This window comes from Somniosus microcephalus, chromosome 8 (assembly GCF_052327205.1).
Source record: "Somniosus microcephalus isolate GS21.2 chromosome 8, FLI_Smic_1.0, whole genome shotgun sequence".
NCBI classification, from domain to species: domain Eukaryota; kingdom Metazoa; phylum Chordata; class Chondrichthyes; order Squaliformes; family Somniosidae; genus Somniosus; species Somniosus microcephalus.
In genome coordinates, this window is record NC_140994.1 from 131253844 (window position 1) to 131275887 (window position 22044).

Genomic DNA, 22044 nt, shown 5'->3' on the forward strand with positions numbered 1-22044 from the left:
TGGCAGATACCTTACGGGACAAATTTGTCTGTGGACTCCTGAATGAAGAAACCCAGAATAGGTTACTCTCAGAGAAAGAGCTGACGCTAGATAAGGCTTTCAGCGTGGCAGTATCATATGAAGCAGCAGCAAGGGGAGCTGCGGAAATACAACAAAAGTCACAGGAATACGGCACCCACGAAATGACACGGGGATTTGCAAAATGTTATCGCTGCGGCAGAACAAACCATGACCAGAAGGACTGCTGGTCCAAGGACAAAATATGCAGGCAATGCGGAAAGATGGGACACATTGCACGAGTTTGCAGGTCTGGGAAGAAGACCAACAACAACAAAAAGGCTACTAAGGAACCGTACAGGAAAGTACAAAAGATAACGGACAGTAGTTCCGAAGACCAGATGAGCGATAGTGAATCCGGGAACAAGAGACTAAGCTGTCTCAAACTTCACAACGTAATCGCAAAAGAGGATCACCGAACCATTTGGGTCACCCTCACGATAGCAGGGTCCCAAGTCAAAATGGAATTGAATACAGGATCAGCTCTAACCGTTATGAATCGACAAGACTATTCTCACACATACCCTTGAGAGAGACATCCATTGTCTTGAGGACGTATACGGGGCAAAAAGTATACCCCAGAGGAAAAATAAGGGTTCCTGTCGAATACAACAGCAAGAAAATACGGAAATTGTATCTCTACATTCTGCAAGATGGTGGACCACCGTTATTGGGACGTGAATGGATCAGAAAGATATGTTTAGACTGGCACTCCATTCAGGCACTGACGGTGGCTGGTAAAAATTCTCCCTCGCTTATTCCGAGTGTTCCCTACCCTTTTGGAGTAAAAGTTTTATTGTATTGTATATTTTCCTGTCTCAAAATAAAGATCTGAATTCTTTTGACTAACCCAGGTGTCTGTTGCAAGTTTATTACAACCCCCAAATAAGTCCAAAGTCTAGAACAAAAGGGAGTGGGAGCGATTCAAACCACTCAAAGGAGTCAGAGGTGAAGCTGACAAACAACCCACACCACCACCCCTTACAGCATGGCGACCGTGGCAGGACTTTGGCAAAAGGGAAGTAATGCAATCGACCCTGTGTTTGATGAGAGAACGAAGATGGAAGAGAGGATTTCCTCTTATGTTTTTGAGAAGATGAATATCACCAAGAAGTGGGTGACCAGTCTGTTGTATGCTGGGCGCCCCATTGACGCTGCAGCCAAATGGACTAAGAGGAACGATCATAAGAAGTCGGTAGAGAAGGCCATCTGGTTGGTCTGTGCCCTACGACAGATCCAGCTTTTAGATCAGCAGGTAAAAGCTTTGACAGCAGAGCTGCAGGAGGCAGCCAAACTGTCTCAGGCAAGAGCTTTAGCAGGGGAGGAATTATTGCAGGAATTACAAGCACAGAATCAAGAGAAATTGCAGCTAGTAGAGAAACACAGAAACAGGCATGAGTATTTTCGGTGTCAAGTCACCGAAGCAAAAGGAAATGAGCTGGAATTGAAAGAGGAAAATGCTCGCCTAACGAGACAGTTAAGGGAACAGGAGGAGCAGTACAGAAATATAAAGGCAGCTTATCAAGTAGCAAGCACTAGGGATTTTGAAGCAGGAGATCACGGCCCCTGTCAAAAGTAGATAGAAAGTTTAAAACTTGCCCTGTCCAGGGCAAAAGGCATGGTATGCCTAGTAAGCCCGGGTGCGGCCCGGGTAGACCTGGAAGTAGAAGTAGAAACTGTGCAGACGTCACCTGTTGCGCCGAGGAGCAACTCGGTTGGGCAGCAGGAGGGACAAACAATCTAATCAGTAGGGAAGACAGGGAGGAGTGCACACCACCGCCACCTGTGGCGCCGGGTTTTGACTCGGTTTGGCAGCAGGGTGAAGTGGGCAAACAAATGCAGGAAAAGTCGGGGCCGGGGCCGATGTGCCCAGCTCGACAGCAAAAGTTTGGCCCAAGCCAGTTTGTGATTCCCCATGGGACCCAACAGCTTAGGACTATGGTAAGCCACTGGAGTAAGCTCACACACAAGGGAGATCCCTTACTCCACTTTATGGAAGTGGAACAAGCAGCAGGCATTAATGAGTGTGCTGACTCAGAAATGGCTAAGATGCTCCTGTTCACCTTGGATGGCAAGCTGTACCAGTCCCTCTCTGCTGAGTGCAAGAAGGGACAGGGAGGGTACGCTGCCCTCCGGGATCAAGTTCTGGTGACGATGGAGATGAATGATGGCAGTCGTTCTCCTGGGTGGAGAAGACTACTCAGTTAGTAGGGGAAACCCCACAAGCTTTCGCAGACAGGCTGTGGCCTGTGTTCAGGAGTGCCTGTAATGGGGATCTCGACCGGGCTAACTTGAACCAGAATGAGCTAGCTCACTGGCTCCGAAGTCTGGTGGCAAACAGCTTGCCACGGATCAGAGCCAATGCCGAGCTGTGGTTCGACCCAAAGGGTCCCCAAGTCACCGAGGAGACAGTGGTCAGACAACTGACCCTGGCTTACCATAACGGCAGGGGGGTAGAAGAACCACAGGCTAAAGGGAAAGTGCATGAACTAAAACCCGGCCAGGGTAAGAAGGAATGGCACCAGGAAGGGGGTATCCCTTCCGATGTGAGGTATAACTGCTTCGGGTGCGGGAAGAGTGGGCATTGGAGAAGGGACTGTAAAAATCCTTGGAAGGATAGTGCAGGAAAGAATGCCCCAGCTCCTGCCCCAAAGGCAGAAACACCGACCTCTTCCCCCACAGTAGATTCGATAGTAGCTGCACTTCGAGTTTTGTTGGCTGGCCCAGGGAAGGTGGCCACAGCCATGGGTGCTTTAACTCTATCTGCCCCCCCAGTTAACACAGACTTATGACTAGAGCCAGCGCAGCCTGTCTATCTGTATCCCCTTGAGTACAATGTATGGAAAAGACCGCTTGTTAGGATGGAATTGGAAAATATAAAAGGGATCTATCTGTTGGACACGGGAGCTTCAAGCACCATAGTCTACTCAGAGAACCCCGCTACCCCACCTCTGTCTAATGCGGTCCCGTACAGCTTAGTGGGGTTCAAAGGTAACGAGCAAGTTGACTCGTTCTCTGCCCCGCTGTCCATTCATTTAGGAGCAGTCCACACCAAGTGGACTTGTGTTCTAATGAAGTGGGAGCAGGAAGGGAAAGGGATCCTGGGGGTTGATTGTATCATAGGCCACAGGATCCTAGTGGATCTCAGGAACCACTCTCTGTGGGGAGCATGCACCGGCAAAGAGAGTGAAGTGGCAGTTATCCCAGGGAAACGGCAAGGGGACCTTGTGTACCCTAAAACCCAAGGAGGGTTACGGCCTCGAGCAAATGGTCAGTAACACTCCAGTGGAGTACCAGGCATTTGTGCGAGCACACCTCGGCGCATTTGCCACCCACAAGCATGATTGTGGGAGGGTGAATGGGGTCGAAGTGAGTGTAGATGGGGACCCCATGACCCGACCACAAAAGCAGTATAATTTCCCCAAAGAGGCATGAGAAGGACATGGAAACGGCCATGACATCTCTGGTCAAACGGGGGGTATTGAGACCAATAGCCATGCATGTAAACTCCCCGTTGTGGCCGGTTAGGAAACCGGACAACTCCTGGAGAGCCATGGTGGACTATCGGGTGCTCAATAGGAACATCTCCGCCTGTGCACCCACGATCGCAGCTGTCGCCGACCTCATAGGAAGTATTCCAGCCTCCGCGACCACCTTCACGGTGCTGGATATTTCCAACGGGTTTTGGTCCATCCCTCTGCGGAGAGAGGATCAGTACAAGTTCGCCTTTACGTTTAAGGGCCAACAGTACACCTGGAACTGCCTACCACAGGGGTCCACAACAGCCCCAGCATCTTCCACCAGTGTATAGCAGATTGCTTAAAAGGCTTCACCTGACCCCGACAGTTAGTCCAGTATGTGGACAACCTGCTCCTATTCACTGATGAAGGAGAGGAACACGGTCCACTACTGGCTGAACTGCTGGAGTTGCTCAAGCAGGAAGGTTTTAAGGTAAACCCCAAGGCAAAGCGCGGGAGGCGCCATCTTAGATTTTCAAGATGCCAAAGACTGGCGATATCACTGCCTTCGATAATGCAATAGAAGACTGGACCACATATGTGGAAAGAGTCGAGGTATATTGCGAGGCAAACGAAATAGCCGATGAGAAAAAGGCATCGGTATTGCTAAATTTAATGGGCGCAAGAACGTACGGCCTATTGCAGGACCTGATTACTCCAGCCAAACCGAAGGCGAAGAGTTTTAACAAAATTGTTGCTATCCTACAGGAACACCTAAATCCTACACTGCTGCTGATAGCAGAAAGATTTAAATTCCACAGGAGAAATCAGCATAAAAATGAGAGCAATGCTGATTACCTTACAGAACTACGCAAGCTATCAAAGCACTGCCAGTTCGGAGCAGGACTGGCAGATACCTTACGGGACAAATTTGTCTGTGGACTCCTGAATGAAGGAACCCAGAATAGGTTACTCTCAGAGAAAGAGCTGACGCTAGATAAGGCTTTCAGCGTGGCAGTATCATATGAAGCAGCAGCAAGGGGAGCTGCGGAAATACAACAAAAGTCACAGGAATACGGCACCCACGAAATGACACGGGGATTTGCAAAATGTTATCGCTGCGGCAGAACAAACCATGACCAGAAGGACTGCTGGTCCAAGGACAAAATATGCAGGCAATGCGGAAAGATGGGACACATTGCACGAGTTTGCAGGTCTGGGAAGAAGACCAACAACAACAAAAAGGCTACTAAGGAACCGTACAGGAAAGTACAAAAGATAACGGACAGTAGTTCCGAAGACCAGATGAGCGATAGTGAATCCGGGAACAAGAGACTAAGCTGTCTCAAACTTCACAACGTAATCGCAAAAGAGGATCACCGAACCATTTGGGTCACCCTCACGATAGCAGGGTCCCAAGTCAAAATGGAATTGAATACAGGATCAGCTCTAACCGTTATGAATCGACAAGACTATTCTCACACATACCCTTGAGAGAGACATCCATTGTCTTGAGGACGTATACGGGGCAAAAAGTATACCCCAGAGGAAAAATAAGGGTTCCTGTCGAATACAACAGCAAGAAAATACGGAAATTGTATCTCTACATTCTGCAAGATGGTGGACCACCGTTATTGGGACGTGAATGGATCAGAAAGATATGTTTAGACTGGCACTCCATTCAGGCACTGACGGTGGCTGGTAAAAATTCTCCCTCGCTTATTCCGAGTGTTCCCTACCCTTTTGGAGTAAAAGTTTTATTGTATTGTATATTTTCCTGTCTCAAAATAAAGATCTGAATTCTTTTGACTAACCCAGGTGTCTGTTGCAAGTTTATTACAACCCCCAAATAAGTCCAAAGTCTAGAACAAAAGGGAGTGGGAGCGATTCAAACCACTCAAAGGAGTCAGAGGTGAAGCTGACAAACAACCCACACCACCACCCCTTACAGCATGGCGACCATGGCAGGACTTTGGCAAAAGGGAAGTAATGCAATCGACCCTGTGTTTGATGAGAGAACGAAGATGGAAGAGAGGATTTCCTCTTATGTTTTTGAGAAGATGAATATCACCAAGAAGTGGGTGACCAGTCTGTTGTATGCTGGGCGCCCCATTGACGCTGCAGCCAAATGGACTAAGAGGAACGATCATAAGAAGTCGGTAGAGAAGGCCATCTGGTTGGTCTGTGCCCTACGACAGATCCAGCTTTTAGATCAGCAGGTAAAAGCTTTGACAGCAGAGCTGCAGGAGGCAGCCAAACTGTCTCAGGCAAGAGCTTTAGCAGGGGAGGAATTATTGCAGGAATTACAAGCACAGAATCAAGAGAAATTGCAGCTAGTAGAGAAACACAGAAACAGGCATGAGTATTTTCGGTGTCAAGTCACCGAAGCAAAAGGAAATGAGCTGGAATTGAAAGAGGAAAATGCTCGCCTAACGAGACAGTTAAGGGAACAGGAGGAGCAGTACAGAAATATAAAGGCAGCTTATCAAGTAGCAAGCACTAGGGATTTTGAAGCAGGAGATCACGGCCCCTGTCAAAAGTAGATAGAAAGTTTAAAACTTGCCCTGTCCAGGGCAAAAGGCATGGTATGCCTAGTAAGCCCGGGTGCGGCCCGGGTAGACCTGGAAGTAGAAGTAGAAACTGTGCAGACGTCACCTGTTGCGCCGAGGAGCAACTCGGTTGGGCAGCAGGAGGGACAAACAATCTAATCAGTAGGGAAGACAGGGAGGAGTGCACACCACCGCCACCTGTGGCGCCGGGTTTTGACTCGGTTTGGCAGCAGGGTGAAGTGGGCAAACAAATGCAGGAAAAGTCGGGGCCGGGGCCGATGTGCCCAGCTCGACAGCAAAAGTTTGGCCCAAGCCAGTTTGTGATTCCCCATGGGACCCAACAGCTTAGGACTATGGTAAGCCACTGGAGTAAGCTCACACACAAGGGAGATCCCTTACTCCACTTTATGGAAGTGGAACAAGCAGCAGGCATTAATGAGTGTGCTGACTCAGAAATGGCTAAGATGCTCCTGTTCACCTTGGATGGCAAGCTGTACCAGTCCCTCTCTGCTGAGTGCAAGAAGGGACAGGGAGGGTACGCTGCCCTCCGGGATCAAGTTCTGGTGACGATGGAGATGAATGATGGCAGTCGTTCTCCTGGGTGGAGAAGACTACTCAGTTAGTAGGGGAAACCCCACAAGCTTTCGCAGACAGGCTGTGGCCTGTGTTCAGGAGTGCCTGTAATGGGGATCTCGACCGGGCTAACTTGAACCAGAATGAGCTAGCTCACTGGCTCCGAAGTCTGGTGGCAAACAGCTTGCCACGGATCAGAGCCAATGCCGAGCTGTGGTTCGACCCAAAGGGTCCCCAAGTCACCGAGGAGACACTGGTCAGACAACTGACCCTGGCTTACCATAACGGCAGGGGGGTAGAAGAACCACAGGCTAAAGGGAAAGTGCATGAACTAAAACCCGGCCAGGGTAAGAAGGAATGGCACCAGGAAGGGGGTATCCCTTCCGATGTGAGGTATAACTGCTTCGGGTGCGGGAAGAGTGGGCATTGGAGAAGGGACTGTAAAAATCCTTGGAAGGATAGTGCAGGAAAGAATGCCCCAGCTCCTGCCCCAAAGGCAGAAACACCGACCTCTTCCCCCACAGTAGATTCGATAGTAGCTGCACTTCGAGTTTTGTTGGCTGGCCCAGGGAAGGTGGCCACAGCCATGGGTGCTTTAACTCTATCTGCCCCCCCAGTTAACACAGACTTATGACTAGAGCCAGCGCAGCCTGTCTATCTGTATCCCCTTGAGTACAATGTATGGAAAAGACCGCTTGTTAGGATGGAATTGGAAAATATAAAAGGGATCTATCTGTTGGACACGGGAGCTTCAAGCACCATAGTCTACTCAGAGAACCCCGCTACCCCACCTCTGTCTAATGCGGTCCCGTACAGCTTAGTGGGGTTCAAAGGTAACGAGCAAGTTGACTCGTTCTCTGCCCCGCTGTCCATTCATTTAGGAGCAGTCCACACCAAGTGGACTTGTGTTCTAATGAAGTGGGAGCAGGAAGGGAAAGGGATCCTGGGGGTTGATTGTATCATAGGCCACAGGATCCTAGTGGATCTCAGGAACCACTCTCTGTGGGGAGCATGCACCGGCAAAGAGAGTGAAGTGGCAGTTATCCCAGGGAAACGGCAAGGGGACCTTGTGTACCCTAAAACCCAAGGAGGGTTACGGCCTCGAGCAAATGGTCAGTAACACTCCAGTGGAGTACCAGGCATTTGTGCGAGCACACCTCGGCGCATTTGCCACCCACAAGCATGATTGTGGGAGGGTGAATGGGGTCGAAGTGAGTGTAGATGGGGACCCCATGACCCGACCACAAAAGCAGTATAATTTCCCCAAAGAGGCATGAGAAGGACATGGAAACGGCCATGACATCTCTGGTCAAACGGGGGGTATTGAGACCAATAGCCATGCATGTAAACTCCCCGTTGTGGCCGGTTAGGAAACCGGACAACTCCTGGAGAGCCATGGTGGACTATCGGGTGCTCAATAGGAACATCTCCGCCTGTGCACCCACGATCGCAGCTGTCGCCGACCTCATAGGAAGTATTCCAGCCTCCGCGACCACCTTCACGGTGCTGGATATTTCCAACGGGTTTTGGTCCATCCCTCTGCGGAGAGAGGATCAGTACAAGTTCGCCTTTACGTTTAAGGGCCAACAGTACACCTGGAACTGCCTACCACAGGGGTCCACAACAGCCCCAGCATCTTCCACCAGTGTATAGCAGATTGCTTAAAAGGCTTCACCTGACCCCGACAGTTAGTCCAGTATGTGGACAACCTGCTCCTATTCACTGATGAAGGAGAGGAACACGGTCCACTACTGGCTGAACTGCTGGAGTTGCTCAAGCAGGAAGGTTTTAAGGTAAACCCCAAGGCAAAGCGCGGGAGGCGCCATCTTAGATTTTCAAGATGCCAAAGACTGGCGATATCACTGCCTTCGATAATGCAATAGAAGACTGGACCACATATGTGGAAAGAGTCGAGGTATATTGCGAGGCAAACGAAATAGCCGATGAGAAAAAGGCATCGGTATTGCTAAATTTAATGGGCGCAAGAACGTACAGCCTATTGCAGGACCTGATTACTCCAGCCAAACCGAAGGCGAAGAGTTTTAACAAAATTGTTGCTATCCTACAGGAACACCTAAATCCTACACTGCTGCTGATAGCAGAAAGATTTAAATTCCACAGGAGAAATCAGCATAAAAATGAGAGCAATGCTGATTACCTTACGGAACTACGCAAGCTATCAAAGCACTGCCAGTTCGGAGCAGGACTGGCAGATACCTTACGGGACAAATTTGTCTGTGGACTCCTGAATGAAGGAACCCAGAATAGGTTACTCTCAGAGAAAGAGCTAACGCTAGATAAGGCTTTCAGCGTGGCAGTATCATATGAAGCAGCAGCAAGGGGAGCTGCGGAAATACAACAAAAGTCACAGGAATACGGCACCCACGAAATGACACGGGGATTTGCAAAATGTTATCGCTGCGGCAGAACAAACCATGACCAGAAGGACTGCTGGTCCAAGGACAAAATATGCAGGCAATGCGGAAAGATGGGACACATTGCACGAGTTTGCAGGTCTGGGAAGAAGACCAACAACAACAAAAAGGCTACTAAGGAACCGTACAGGAAAGTACAAAAGATAACGGACAGTAGTTCCGAAGACCAGATGAGCGATAGTGAATCCGGGAACAAGAGACTAAGCTGTCTCAAACTTCACAACGTAATCGCAAAAGAGGATCACCGAACCATTTGGGTCACCCTCACGATAGCAGGGTCCCAAGTCAAAATGGAATTGAATACAGGATCAGCTCTAACCGTTATGAATCGACAAGACTATTCTCACACATACCCTTGAGAGAGACATCCATTGTCTTGAGGACGTATACGGGGCAAAAAGTATACCCCAGAGGAAAAATAAGGGTTCCTGTCGAATACAACAGCAAGAAAATACGGAAATTGTATCTCTACATTCTGCAAGATGGTGGACCACCGTTATTGGGACGTGAATGGATCAGAAAGATATGTTTAGACTGGCACTCCATTCAGGCACTGACGGTGGCTGGTAAAAATTCTCCCTCGCTTATTCCGAGTGTTCCCTACCCTTTTGGAGTAAAAGTTTTATTGTATTGTATATTTTCCTGTCTCAAAATAAAGATCTGAATTCTTTTGACTAACCCAGGTGTCTGTTGCAAGTTTATTACAACCCCCAAATAAGTCCAAAGTCTAGAACAAAAGGGAGTGGGAGCGATTCAAACCACTCAAAGGAGTCAGAGGTGAAGCTGACAAACAACCCACACCACCACCCCTTACAGCATGGCGACCGTGGCAGGACTTTGGCAAAAGGGAAGTAATGCAATGGACCCTGTGTTTGATGAGAGAACGAAGATGGAAGAGAGGATTTCCTCTTATGTTTTTGAGAAGATGAATATCACCAAGAAGTGGGTGACCAGTCTGTTGTATGCTGGGCGCCCCATTGACGCTGCAGCCAAATGGACTAAGAGGAACGATCATAAGAAGTCGGTAGAGAAGGCCATCTGGTTGGTCTGTGCCCTACGACAGATCCAGCTTTTAGATCAGCAGGTAAAAGCTTTGACAGCAGAGCTGCAGGAGGCAGCCAAACTGTCTCAGGCAAGAGCTTTAGCAGGGGAGGAATTATTGCAGGAATTACAAGCACAGAATCAAGAGAAATTGCAGCTAGTAGAGAAACACAGAAACAGGCATGAGTATTTTCGGTGTCAAGTCACCGAAGCAAAAGGAAATGAGCTGGAATTGAAAGAGGAAAATGCTCGCCTAACGAGACAGTTAAGGGAACAGGAGGAGCAGTACAGAAATATAAAGGCAGCTTATCAAGTAGCAAGCACTAGGGATTTTGAAGCAGGAGATCACGGCCCCTGTCAAAAGTAGATAGAAAGTTTAAAACTTGCTCTGTCCAGGGCAAAAGGCATGGTATGCCTAGTAAGCCCGGGTGCGGCCCGGGTAGACCTGGAAGTAGAAGTAGAAACTGTGCAGACGTCACCTGTTGCGCCGAGGAGCAACTCGGTTGGGCAGCAGGAGGGACAAACAATCTAATCAGTAGGGAAGACAGGGAGGAGTGCACACCACCGCCACCTGTGGCGCCGGGTTTTGACTCGGTTTGGCAGCAGGGTGAAGTGGGCAAACAAATGCAGGAAAAGTCGGGGCCGGGGCCGATGTGCCCAGCTCGACAGCAAAAGTTTGGCCCAAGCCAGTTTGTGATTCCCCATGGGACCCAACAGCTTAGGACTATGGTAAGCCACTGGAGTAAGCTCACACACAAGGGAGATCCCTTACTCCACTTTATGGAAGTGGAACAAGCAGCAGGCATTAATGAGTGTGCTGACTCAGAAATGGCTAAGATGCTCCTGTTCACCTTGGATGGTAAGCTGTACCAGTCCCTCTCTGCTGAGTGCAAGAAGGGACAGGGAGGGTACGCTGCCCTCCGGGATCAAGTTCTGGTGACGATGGAGATGAATGATGGCAGTCGTTCTCCTGGGTGGAGAAGACTACTCAGTTAGTAGGGGAAACCCCACAAGCTTTCGCAGACAGGCTGTGGCCTGTGTTCAGGAGTGCCTGTAATGGGGATCTCGACCGGGCTAACTTGAACCAGAATGAGCTAGCTCACTGGCTCCGAAGTCTGGTGGCAAACAGCATGCCACGGATCAGAGCCAATGCCGAGCTGTGGTTCGACCCAAAGGGTCCGCAAGTCACCGAGGAGACAGTGGTCAGACAACTGACCCTGGCTTACCATAACGGCAGGGGGGTAGAAGAACCACAGGCTAAAGGGAAAGTGCATGAACTAAAACCCGGCCAGGGTAAGAAGGAATGGCACCAGGAAGGGGGTATCCCTTCCGATGTGAGGTATAACTGCTTCGGGTGCGGGAAGAGTGGGCATTGGAGAAGGGACTGTAAAAATCCTTGGAAGGATAGTGCAGGAAAGAATGCCCCAGCTCCTGCCCCAAAGGCAAAATCACCGACCTCTTCCCCCACAGTAGATTCGATATTAGCTGCACTTCGAGTTTTGTTGGCTGGCCCAGGGAAGGTGGCCACAGCCATGGGTGCTTTAACTCTGTCTACCCCCCCAGTTAACACAGACTTATGACTAGAGCCAGCGCAGCCTGTCTATCTGTATCCCCTTGAGTACAATGTATGGAAAAGACCGCTTGTTAGGATGGAATTGGAAAATGTAAAAGGGATCTATCTGTTGGACACGGGAGCTTCAAGCACCATAGTCTACTCAGAGAAACCCGCTACCTCACCTCTATCTAATGCGGTCCCGTACAACTTAGTGGGGTACACAGGTAACGAGCAGGTTGACTCGTTCTCTGTCCCGCTGTCCATTCATTTAGGAGCAGTCCACACCAAGTGGACTTGTGTTCTAATGAAGTGGGAGCAGGAAGGGAAAGGGATCCTGGGGGCTGATTTTATCATAGGCCACAGGATCCTAGTGGATCTCAGGAACCACTGTCTGTGGGGAGCATGCACCGGCAAAGAGAGTGAAGTGGCAGTTATCCCAGGGAAACGGCAAGGGGACCTTGTGTACCCTAAAACCCAAGGAGAGTTACGACCTCGAGCAAATGGTCAGTAACACTCCAGTGGAGTACCAGGCATTTGTGCGAGCACACCTCGGAGCATTTGCCACCCACAAGCATGATTGTGGGAGGGTGAATGGGGTCGAAGTGAGTGTAGATGGGGACCCCATGACCCGACCACAAAAGCAGTATAATTTCCCCAAAGAGGCAGAGAAGGACATGGAAATGGCCATGACCTCTCTGGTCAAACAGGGGGTATTGAGACCAATAGCCATGCATGTAAACTCCCCGTTGTGGCCGGTTAGGAAACCGGACAACTCCTGGAGAGCCATGGTGGACTATCGGGTGCTCAATAGGAACATCCCCGCCTGTGCACCCACGATCGCAGCTGTCGCCGACCTCATAGGAAGTATTCCAGCCTCCGCGACCACCTTCACGGTGCTGGATATTTCCAACGGGTTTTGGTCCATCCCTCTGCGGAGAGTGGATCAGTACAAGTTCGCCTTTACGTTTAAGGGCCAACAGTACACCTGGAACTGCCTACCACAGGGGTCCACAACAGCCCTAGCATCTTCCACCAGTGTATAGCAGATTGCTTAAAAGGCTTCACCTGACCCCGACAGTTAGTCCAGTATGTGGACGACCTGCTCCTATTCACTGATGAAGGAGAGGAACACGGTCCACTACTGGCTGAACTGCTGGAGTTGCTCAAGCAGGAAGGTTTTAAGGTAAACCCCAAGAAGATACAGATCGGCCAAAAGGAAGTCAAGTTCCTAGGGCTGGCTGTACGAGCAGGGGAAAGGGCCATAGATAAAGCCAGAAGGGAAGCAGTGCAGGAGTTCCCAGCCCCCAAGAGGGAGGGTAGTCAAAGGGCAGATGAATTGGCCAAGCAGGGAGCTAGGGAAGGAGAGTTTTAGGACCCCTACCAGGCAGGTTCGGTAGCCGCAATCCGGGACAAGGGAGGCACACAAGGGGTAGCCTTGGTCCCGGACCTAAGGCAGGCCCAGGTACGGGATCCCATCCTCAGAGCCATCTTGAACGCGCTCACCAAAGGGGAGAAAGTAGAGGGCCCATACGGTGCAGCAGCCATCACCGTCAAGAAAGGCAGGCTGTTCAGCGGGGAGCAATGGGTAGTGTCGCAGCAGCACCGAAGGGAATTCCTCCAACTGGCCCATGAAGGTCCAGGAGCGGGGCATCCCGGGCCTGAGGCCACCTGGCAGAGGGTGGAGCAGGCAGGATGGTGGCCAGGACTGAGGGAACAGGTCCGCGAGTTCTGTGCCAACTGTCTGGTGTGTGCTGCCAATAACCCTGACCCCCAGAAAAGGAAGGTATCTTTGGGACACACCAGGAGGGTAGAGGGACCATGGCAGTCAATCCAGATCGATTACATCGGGCCCCTACCCACCGCCCAGGGAGGCTACAAGTATTGCCTAGTCCTGGTGGATGTGTTCTCAAAGTCTGGTGGATGTGTTCTCAAAGGGGGTAGAAGCTTTTCCCTGCCATACAGCCACCGCGTTGGTTACAGCCAAGATCCTGGTCAGGGAAGTGTTCTCACGATGGGTACTCCCACAGTGTGTGGAGCCTGACCAAGGGAGTCACTTTACCGGACAGGTCATGCAAGAGACCCTCATGGTACTCGGCATTGAAGGGAAATGGCACGTTGCCTACAACCCACAGTCATCGGGTCCTGTAGAGCGTTTAAACCGTACCATAAAGGAAAAGCTGAGAAAGGAGATGGGAGACTCACCCAAGAAGTGGGTGGAAGCCTTACCGTTGGTCTTGATGGGGACCCGAGCCAGCCAGTCAAAAAGCACGGGGTATTCCCCACACGAGCTGATGACTGGCAGGGTTATGCGGACCCCCACACATGTGCTAGCACCGGTGCTGACAGAAGGTCAGCTCAGAGAGGTGAACCGGGACAGTTTTGTCAGGAATCTGTTTGAACACCTCAAACAGATTCACTGGCAGGCTGCTAGTAACATGGGAAAGCAGCATCGGAGTAATCGATTGCTGCTAGAACCCAACAGGCACCACGAGTGGGAGATAGGGGATCAGGTCAAGGTAAGAAACTTCGCCCGGATGGGAAGTTTCGAACCATTGTGTTGTGTATGTACCTTTAAGGGAATAACTGGTCTCAGACTGCAGTACCGGCAGTGACCACCCCTGTATAAAAGGCCCTAGCAGGCTTCTGTAGTTTCAGTTTCCAGGTTGTCTCCATTCAGTAAAGACTTGTTATAATCAACTCCTGCAGTCCGTATCTCAATTATATCACAGAATCACAGAATCACAGAAACCCCACAGTGCAGATAGAGGCCATTTCGGCCCATCGAGCCTGCACCGACACATATCCCACCCAATCCCCGTAACCCCTACACCAACACATATCCCACCCTATCCCCGTAACCCCATGTATTTAATCCCCCTAACATTAAGGGTCAATTTATCATAGCCAATCATCCTAACCCGCACATCTTTGGACTGTGGGAGGAAACCGGAGCACCCGGAGAAAACCCACGCAAACACGGGGAGAATGTGCAAACTCCCCGGGCACGAACATAATACTGGCGACGAGTAAGAAACGAACTTACCTGCAACTCGGCAGCACCTCAGACGACGTTATTGAAGATCGAAGCCAGAAGAAAGGAAAAAAAAGAGAATCCAAAGAAACTCGAGAAATGGGCGTCGACCGTGGGCAACCGCCCTCCAAATCATCGGATTGAAAAGTGCAGGAGAGACTGTGGTGAGCCAGGCTTGGTTCTCCAGTCTGTGGTTTCCCAGCTAATCGGGCTGGTGGCAGGTAGTGCACTGATCCTTCCTAGGCTGCGGCGGGCTAGAGCTCGATCGGGTGGCTCTGCAATGGGGCCGGGCAGCGAGTCGGGAAGCAAAGAGAGAGAGAGGGTGGAGCACACAGGGCGCAGCCGGTGCTTCGAAGCCGGGCAGCATTCGGACCTAAGAAGAGGGAGGGAAGTGTCCCAGAGGGTCCGCTCCACGACGGGAACGGTTCTTCAATTAACGGAGCAAATATTGAAGCGCGATAGAAAAATAAAACTACCGCGGAGAGCGGCGTTGGCAGCAGCGATCGGGGAGGTGCGAAGACCATAGGGCGTCGCCATTACAGGATAGTAAAATAAATATAATTGCCAGCAACAGCGTTGGCAGCAGCGGCAGCGGCGGGAAAGCACGGGAGGCGCCACCTTAACTCGGCAGGGAAGAAGGAAAAGTGCGGGAGGCGCCATTTTGATCCATCGGGGATGAAGGCAAAGCACGGGAGGTGCCATCTTAGATTTTCAAGATGCCAAAGACTGTCGATATCACTGCCTTCGATAATGCAATAGAAAACTGGACCACGTATGTGGAAAGAGTCGAGGTATATTGCGAGGCAAATGAAATAGCCGATGAGAAAAAGGCATCGGTATTGCTAAATTTAATGGGCGCAAGAACGTACGGCCTATTGCAGGACCTGATTACTCCAGCCAAACTGAAGGCGAAGAGTTTTAACAAAATTGTTGCTATCCTACAGGAACACCTAAATCCTACACCGCTGCTGATAGCAGAAAGATTTAAATTCCACAGGAGAAATCAGCATAAAAATGAGAGCAGTGCTGATTACCTTACGGAACTACGCAAGCTATCAAAGCACTGCCAGTTCGGAGCAGGACTGGCAGATACCTTACGGGACAAATTTGTCTGTGGACTCCTGAGAGAAGGAACCCAGAAGAGGTTACTCTCAGAGAAAGAGCTGACGCTTGATAAGGCTTTCAGCGTGGCAGTATCATACGAAGCAGCAGCAAGGGGAGCTGTGGAAATACAACAAAAGCCACAGGAATACGGCACCCACGAAATGACACGGGGATTTGCAAAATGTTATCGCTGCGGCAGAACAAACCATGACCAGAAGGACTGCTGGTCCAAGGACAAAATATGCAGGCAATGCGGAAAGATGGAACCCATTGCACGAGTTTGCAGGTCTGGGAAGAAGACCAGCAACAACAAAAAGGCTACTAAGGAACCGTACAGGAAAGTACAAAAGATAACGGACAGTAGTTCCGAAGACCAGATGAGCGATAGTGAATCCGGGAACAAGAGACTAAGCTGTCTCAAACTTCACAACGTAATCGCAAAAGTGGATCACCGAACCATTTGGGTCACCCTCACGATAGCAGGGTCCCAAGTCAAAATGGAATTGGATACAGGATCAGCTCTAACCGTTATGAATCGACGAGACTATTCTCACACATACACTTGAGAGAGACATCCATTGTCTTGAGGACGTATACGGGGCAAAAAGTATACCCCAGAGGAAAAATAAGGCTTCCTGTCGAATACAACGGCAAGAAAATACGGAAATTGTATCTCTACATTCTGCAAGATGGTGGACCACCGTTATTGGGACGTGAATGGATCAGAAAGATATGTTTAGACTGGCACTCCATTCAGGCACTGACGGTGGCTGGTAAAAAGGATGACGACGTCACTCCTGGACGATTGTCAACAATCTTAGCTGACACCAAAGAGGTATTTCAACAAGAGCTGGGCACTCTTAAAGGCGTAACCACCTCGATAAAAATAGAGGAGAATGCAATTCCCAAGTTTTTCAAAGCAAGACCGGTACCATATGCAATTCCCCCAGCCGTCGAGGCAGAGCTGGAGAATCTGGAGAATGCAGGCATGTTATCTAAGGTAGACTGGAGCGAGTGGGCGACACCCATCGTTCCTGTCATGAAGAAAATGTTAAACAATAAGTCTGAGGAGCCAAGGAAGGTTCGCATCTGTGGGGACTTCAAGGTGATGGTGAACCCAGTCCTTCACACAGTACAATATCCTCTTCCAAGGATAGAAGATATCTTCGCCTCACTATCTGGAGGGAAGCGTTTTACAAAAATTGACCTAGCACAAGCATATTTGCAGATGGATGTCAAAGAATCCTCTAGGAAGTATCTCACGAAATACACTCACAAAGGTCTTTACCAGTATAATCAACTGGTATTCGGAGTAGCATCAGCTCCGGCGATATGGCAAAGAGCGATGGAACAAGTCCTGCAAGGGATTCCAGGGACTCAATGCTACTTGGACGACATCCTAGTGACAGGTGAAGATGACAGTGAACACCTTGCCAGCCTAGAGCAGGTGCTCGCTAGACTACGTGAACATGGGCTACGAGCCAATCGCCCCAAGTGCGAGTTTTTTAAGAAACAGATATCGTATTGTGGCCACATGATTGATGAGGAGGGGTTGCATAAGTCCCCTGACAAAATTGAAGCGGTAGTTAAGGCTCCAGCGCCTGAAAATGTGTCGCAACTGAGGTCATTCCTCGGATTGGTGAATTACTACCATAAGTTTTTGCCGAATTTGACCACAATTTTGCATCCACTGAACGCCCTACTACGAACGGGAGTAGCATGGAAATGGAGCGATGAATGTAAGTGGGCCTTTCAGAAGAGTAAAGACCTAATCACTTCAAGAGAAGTATTGGCTCACTACAACCCATCACTACCGATAAGACTGGCATGTGATGCGTCTCCCTACAGCATTGGGGCGGTACTGTCACATAAATTCCTTGATGGTTCAGAGAAGCCGATAGCTTTTGCGTCACGCTCGTTAACTTCAGCTGAGCGTACCTACGCCCAGATTGACAGAGAGGCCCTCAGCCTGGTGTGGGGGGTGAAGAAGTTCAATCACTACCTGCACGGTCAGAAATTTACTCTACTAACTGATCATCAACCTCTCGTCTCCATTTTCAACCCTCAGAAGGGCGTACCGATAATGACGGCACAACGGCTACAGAGGTGGTCCCTTTTCCTAGGGGCACACCAATATGACATCGAGTACAAAGGAACTAAACAGCATGGGAATGCTGATGGATTGTCGCGCCTACCGTTGCCGACGGTGGAAGAAGAACTGGCAGTGGATCCAGTGGAGTTATTCCACTCGACTATAGTCGAATGTCTCCCTGTGACGAATGCAAACATAGAAAAGGAAACACGAAATGACCCGACACTCTCCTGGTTCTATGATTTAACGGTGAAGGGATGGCCAGCACATGGCGAACCACTGCTGCCAGCATTCTCGCCGAGAAGAGAACAGCTGTCAGTGCGCAGAGGAACCTTGATGTGTGGATCCAGAGTAGTAATTCCACCCAAATTGAAGGATAGAGTGCTCAATGAGCTTCATGAGGGTCATCTGGGGGGGGTAAAAATGGAGAACTTAGCCAGAGCGTTTGTGTGGTGGCCGGGAATCGATAGAGAAATCGAAGAGATGACCAAGAGCTGTATAGGATGCCAGAAGGTCCAAAACGCCCTACCACAAGCCCCTCTACATCCATGGGAGTGGCCCTCATCTCCATGGCAAAGGGTGCACATTGATTTTGCTGGTCCCTTTATGGACGCGATATTTTTAATAGCGGTGGATGCACATTCAAAGAGGCCAGAGGTAATAAAAATGTCCTCAGCCACCACAGAAAAAACTATCACAGTCTTATGAACCATATTCACCAGGAATGGGCTGCCTGAACAGATTTGCTCTGACAATGGACCACAGTTTGTGTCTGAAGAGTTCCGGAGGTTCTTAAAGAACAATGGTGTTAAGCATTACACATCCGCCCCATATCATCCAGCCACTAATGGATTGGTCGAGAGGTTTGTTCAAACATTCAAGAAGGCTATCAAGGCAATGTGTAATGAAGATATACCCCTACAACACAAGGTGGATAACTTCTTGTTTGCCTACCGGAATGCGACACATGCGGTTACCAACCAAACTCCAGCCACGATGTTCTTCAATCGAAGATTACGATGCCGCTTGGATTTGTTTAAGCCAAACGTCAGAAGAGATGTGGAGAACAGGCAGTTTCAGAATATGAATGAAAGGCTGACCAGGAGTTTTAAGATAGGTCAACCAGTTTTGGCCCGGGACTACCGCACAGAGAAATGGCAGCCAGGAACGATCTGTACACGGCACGGACCTCTAATGTATACCGTGGACGTTGGAGAGAGCATTGTAAGACGCCATGCTGACCAAATTCTAGAGTCACTGGAAAACGTCAACTCCACACCACGATCTGATACACCTGGCGATGAAGCCGAAGTACCAATTGCATCTACCGCAGAATCGGTGATATTGGAAGCAGACGAACCAAACAACGACATTGATCCCGACTCAACCTTGCCAGAAGAACCTGATATCCCAAAGAGGCATTATCCAGACAGAGTCAGGAAGCCTCCTCAAAGACTGAACTTATAATTGCTTAACTTCAACCAATGTATCTAGCAGCCGTAATTGTAATTGTAATTAGTTATTATTTAGTTGTTAAATGAATGTTATGTACTGTTTATCTAAAAGGGGAGGATTTGTTGTGTATGTACCTTTAAGGGAATAACTGGTCTCAGACTGCAGTACCGGCAGTGACCACCCCTGTATAAAAGGCCCTAGCAGGCTTCTGTAGTTTCAGTTTCCAGGTTGTCTCCATTCAGTAAAGACTTGTTATAATCAACTCCTGCAGTCCGTGTCTCAATTATACACGGACATAATACATTTTTTTGGGACCATACAGCATTGTGGACAAGGCAAGCCCCATGGTGTATGCCATCAAGATGTCCCGCCGCACAAAGTGGTTCCACATTAATCAGTGCAAGCTGTTTAAGGCGGAGAGTGGAGAACGGTCAGCAAGGGTTAACCGCACTATGGCTAGAGAGCAGCCGCCTGCAGCTGCGGCTGACTCACAGACCGCAAAGGTGTGGGCAATGAATTGTGTGACTGGAGAGGCCCTCCCACCAATTAAGTGGGACTCAGGTACACTCCCAGTAGCTGGAGCTTTAAGAAGGTCTCCTCGCACACCACAGCCTAGACTACTTTGTTCACCCGAGTATCATTTTAGAGTATGGTCCAGCCCCAGGAGAACCCTTAGCAGAAAGGGAAAACCAAAGGTCAGGGACAAGTCTAAGGATATGGATCCCCAACCTACAGCCTCCAAAGGTGAGGGACTCACAGGAGAGGTAGTGTTGGGCAGAGAGAGAGAGAAGGGTCCCCAGCCTGCGGCATCAGGCTGCGGAGAACCCACAGGACAGGACAGGGATTCGGCAGCCACACTGAAGGGGGTAGTGTGTTGCAGCACAGAAAGACACACTCCCCTGGTTAACTGGGAGTCAGGAAAACTCCCAGTTGTTTTTAGAAGGACTCTCCGAGTCCAGTGGCACAGGTCACCTTACGTCCAGGCGTTCAAGCTGCCCAGATTCCACAAACAGGAATTAGCCTAGCCGTCCGGAGACGGGCGGCAGATGTATCTAGCTTTCTGACGTATTTTAAGTGTGTTTTTACAGTTTGGCAGTTTGGGGTTTTAGTGGTTTAATTTTAGTTTAGGATAAGTTAAAGTTTTGAATTTTGATAACTGTGTCAGGCCAGAGAACCTTCTTGGGACATGGCTTTTTTGTTTGTGTGTCCCTACAAAGAGGAAGTCGGGATGAGGAAGGTTCTGCTCCTGCTTGCCCTGGTAGGGGTGAGCATCAGTGATCGAGGAGACGTGGAGAAATCTCATATCTATGGGTGTTCAGGAGAGAGAGCACCGATCGTTACCGCAGGGGGTGGCGAACGGGGTGTGGAGGAGCTTGCCATCTACTTCCACGAGGGAAGGTGGCCAGGGTAGTTGGGGTCTAACTCGACCCAGTACTCCAGCCAGACCGGATTCACATATGGGGAGGCCTCCATCCCGTGCCCCAGGGTACAGGTCGTTGCTACAAGGGTCATAAGAACATAAGAAATAGGAGCAGGAGTAGGCCAATCGGCCCCTCGAGCCTGCTCCGCCATTCAATAAGATCATGGCAGATGTGATCCTAACCGCCAATCTACTATCACAGAACCATCTCCTGAATCTAACAGAATTAGACACACGAAATAGGGGCAGGATCAGACTACACGGCCCCTGGGCCCGCTCCGCTACCCACAGGGCCATGTCCGATCCGAACCTAGACTCATGTCCAAATTCCTGCCCGCTCCCCGTAACCCTTAATTCCCTTTACTTCTAGGAAACTGTCTATTTCTGTTTTAAATTTATGTAATGATGTATCTTCTACAGCTTTTTGAGGCAGCATATTCCATGGACCTACCACCCTCTGAGTGAAGTAGTTCCTCCTCATCTCAGTTTTGAAAGAGCAGCCCCTTATTCTAAGACTATGCCCCCTAGTTCTAGTTTCACCCATCATCGGGAACATCCTCCCCGCATCCACCCGATCCAACCCCTTCACAATCTTATATGTTTCAATAAGATCGCCTCTCATTCTTCTGAACGCCAATGAGTAGAGTCCCAATCTACTCAACCTCTCCTCATATGTCCATCCCCTCATCCCCGGGATTAACCGAGTGAATCTTCTTTGTACTGACTCGAGAGCAAGTATGTCTTTTCTTAAGTATGGACACCAAAACTGTATGCAGTATTCCAGGTGCGGTCTCACCAATACCTTGTACAACTGAAGCAATACCTCCCTATTTTTATATTCTATCCCCCTAGCAATGAAAGCCAACATTCCATTGGCCTTCTTAATCACTTGCTGCACCTGCATACTAACCTTTTGAGTTTCGTGCACCAGGACCCCCAGATCCCTTTGTACTTCAGTACTTTCCAGTTTCTTGCCATTAAGATAATAACTTGCTCTACGATTTTTCCTGCCAAAGTGCATAACCTCACACTTTCCAGTATTGTATTCCATCTGCCAAATCTCTGCCCACTTACTTAGCCTGTCTATGTCCCCTTGCAGGTTTTTTATGTCCTCCTCACTCACTACTTTCCCTCCCATCTTAGTATCATCTGCAAACTTTGATATGTTACACTCGATCCCCTCCTCCAAATACGGGGTTACGGGGATAGGGTTTGGGTGGGATGGTTGTTGGTGTAGGGACCGGGTGCTAGGGTTTGGATGATCAGCCATGATC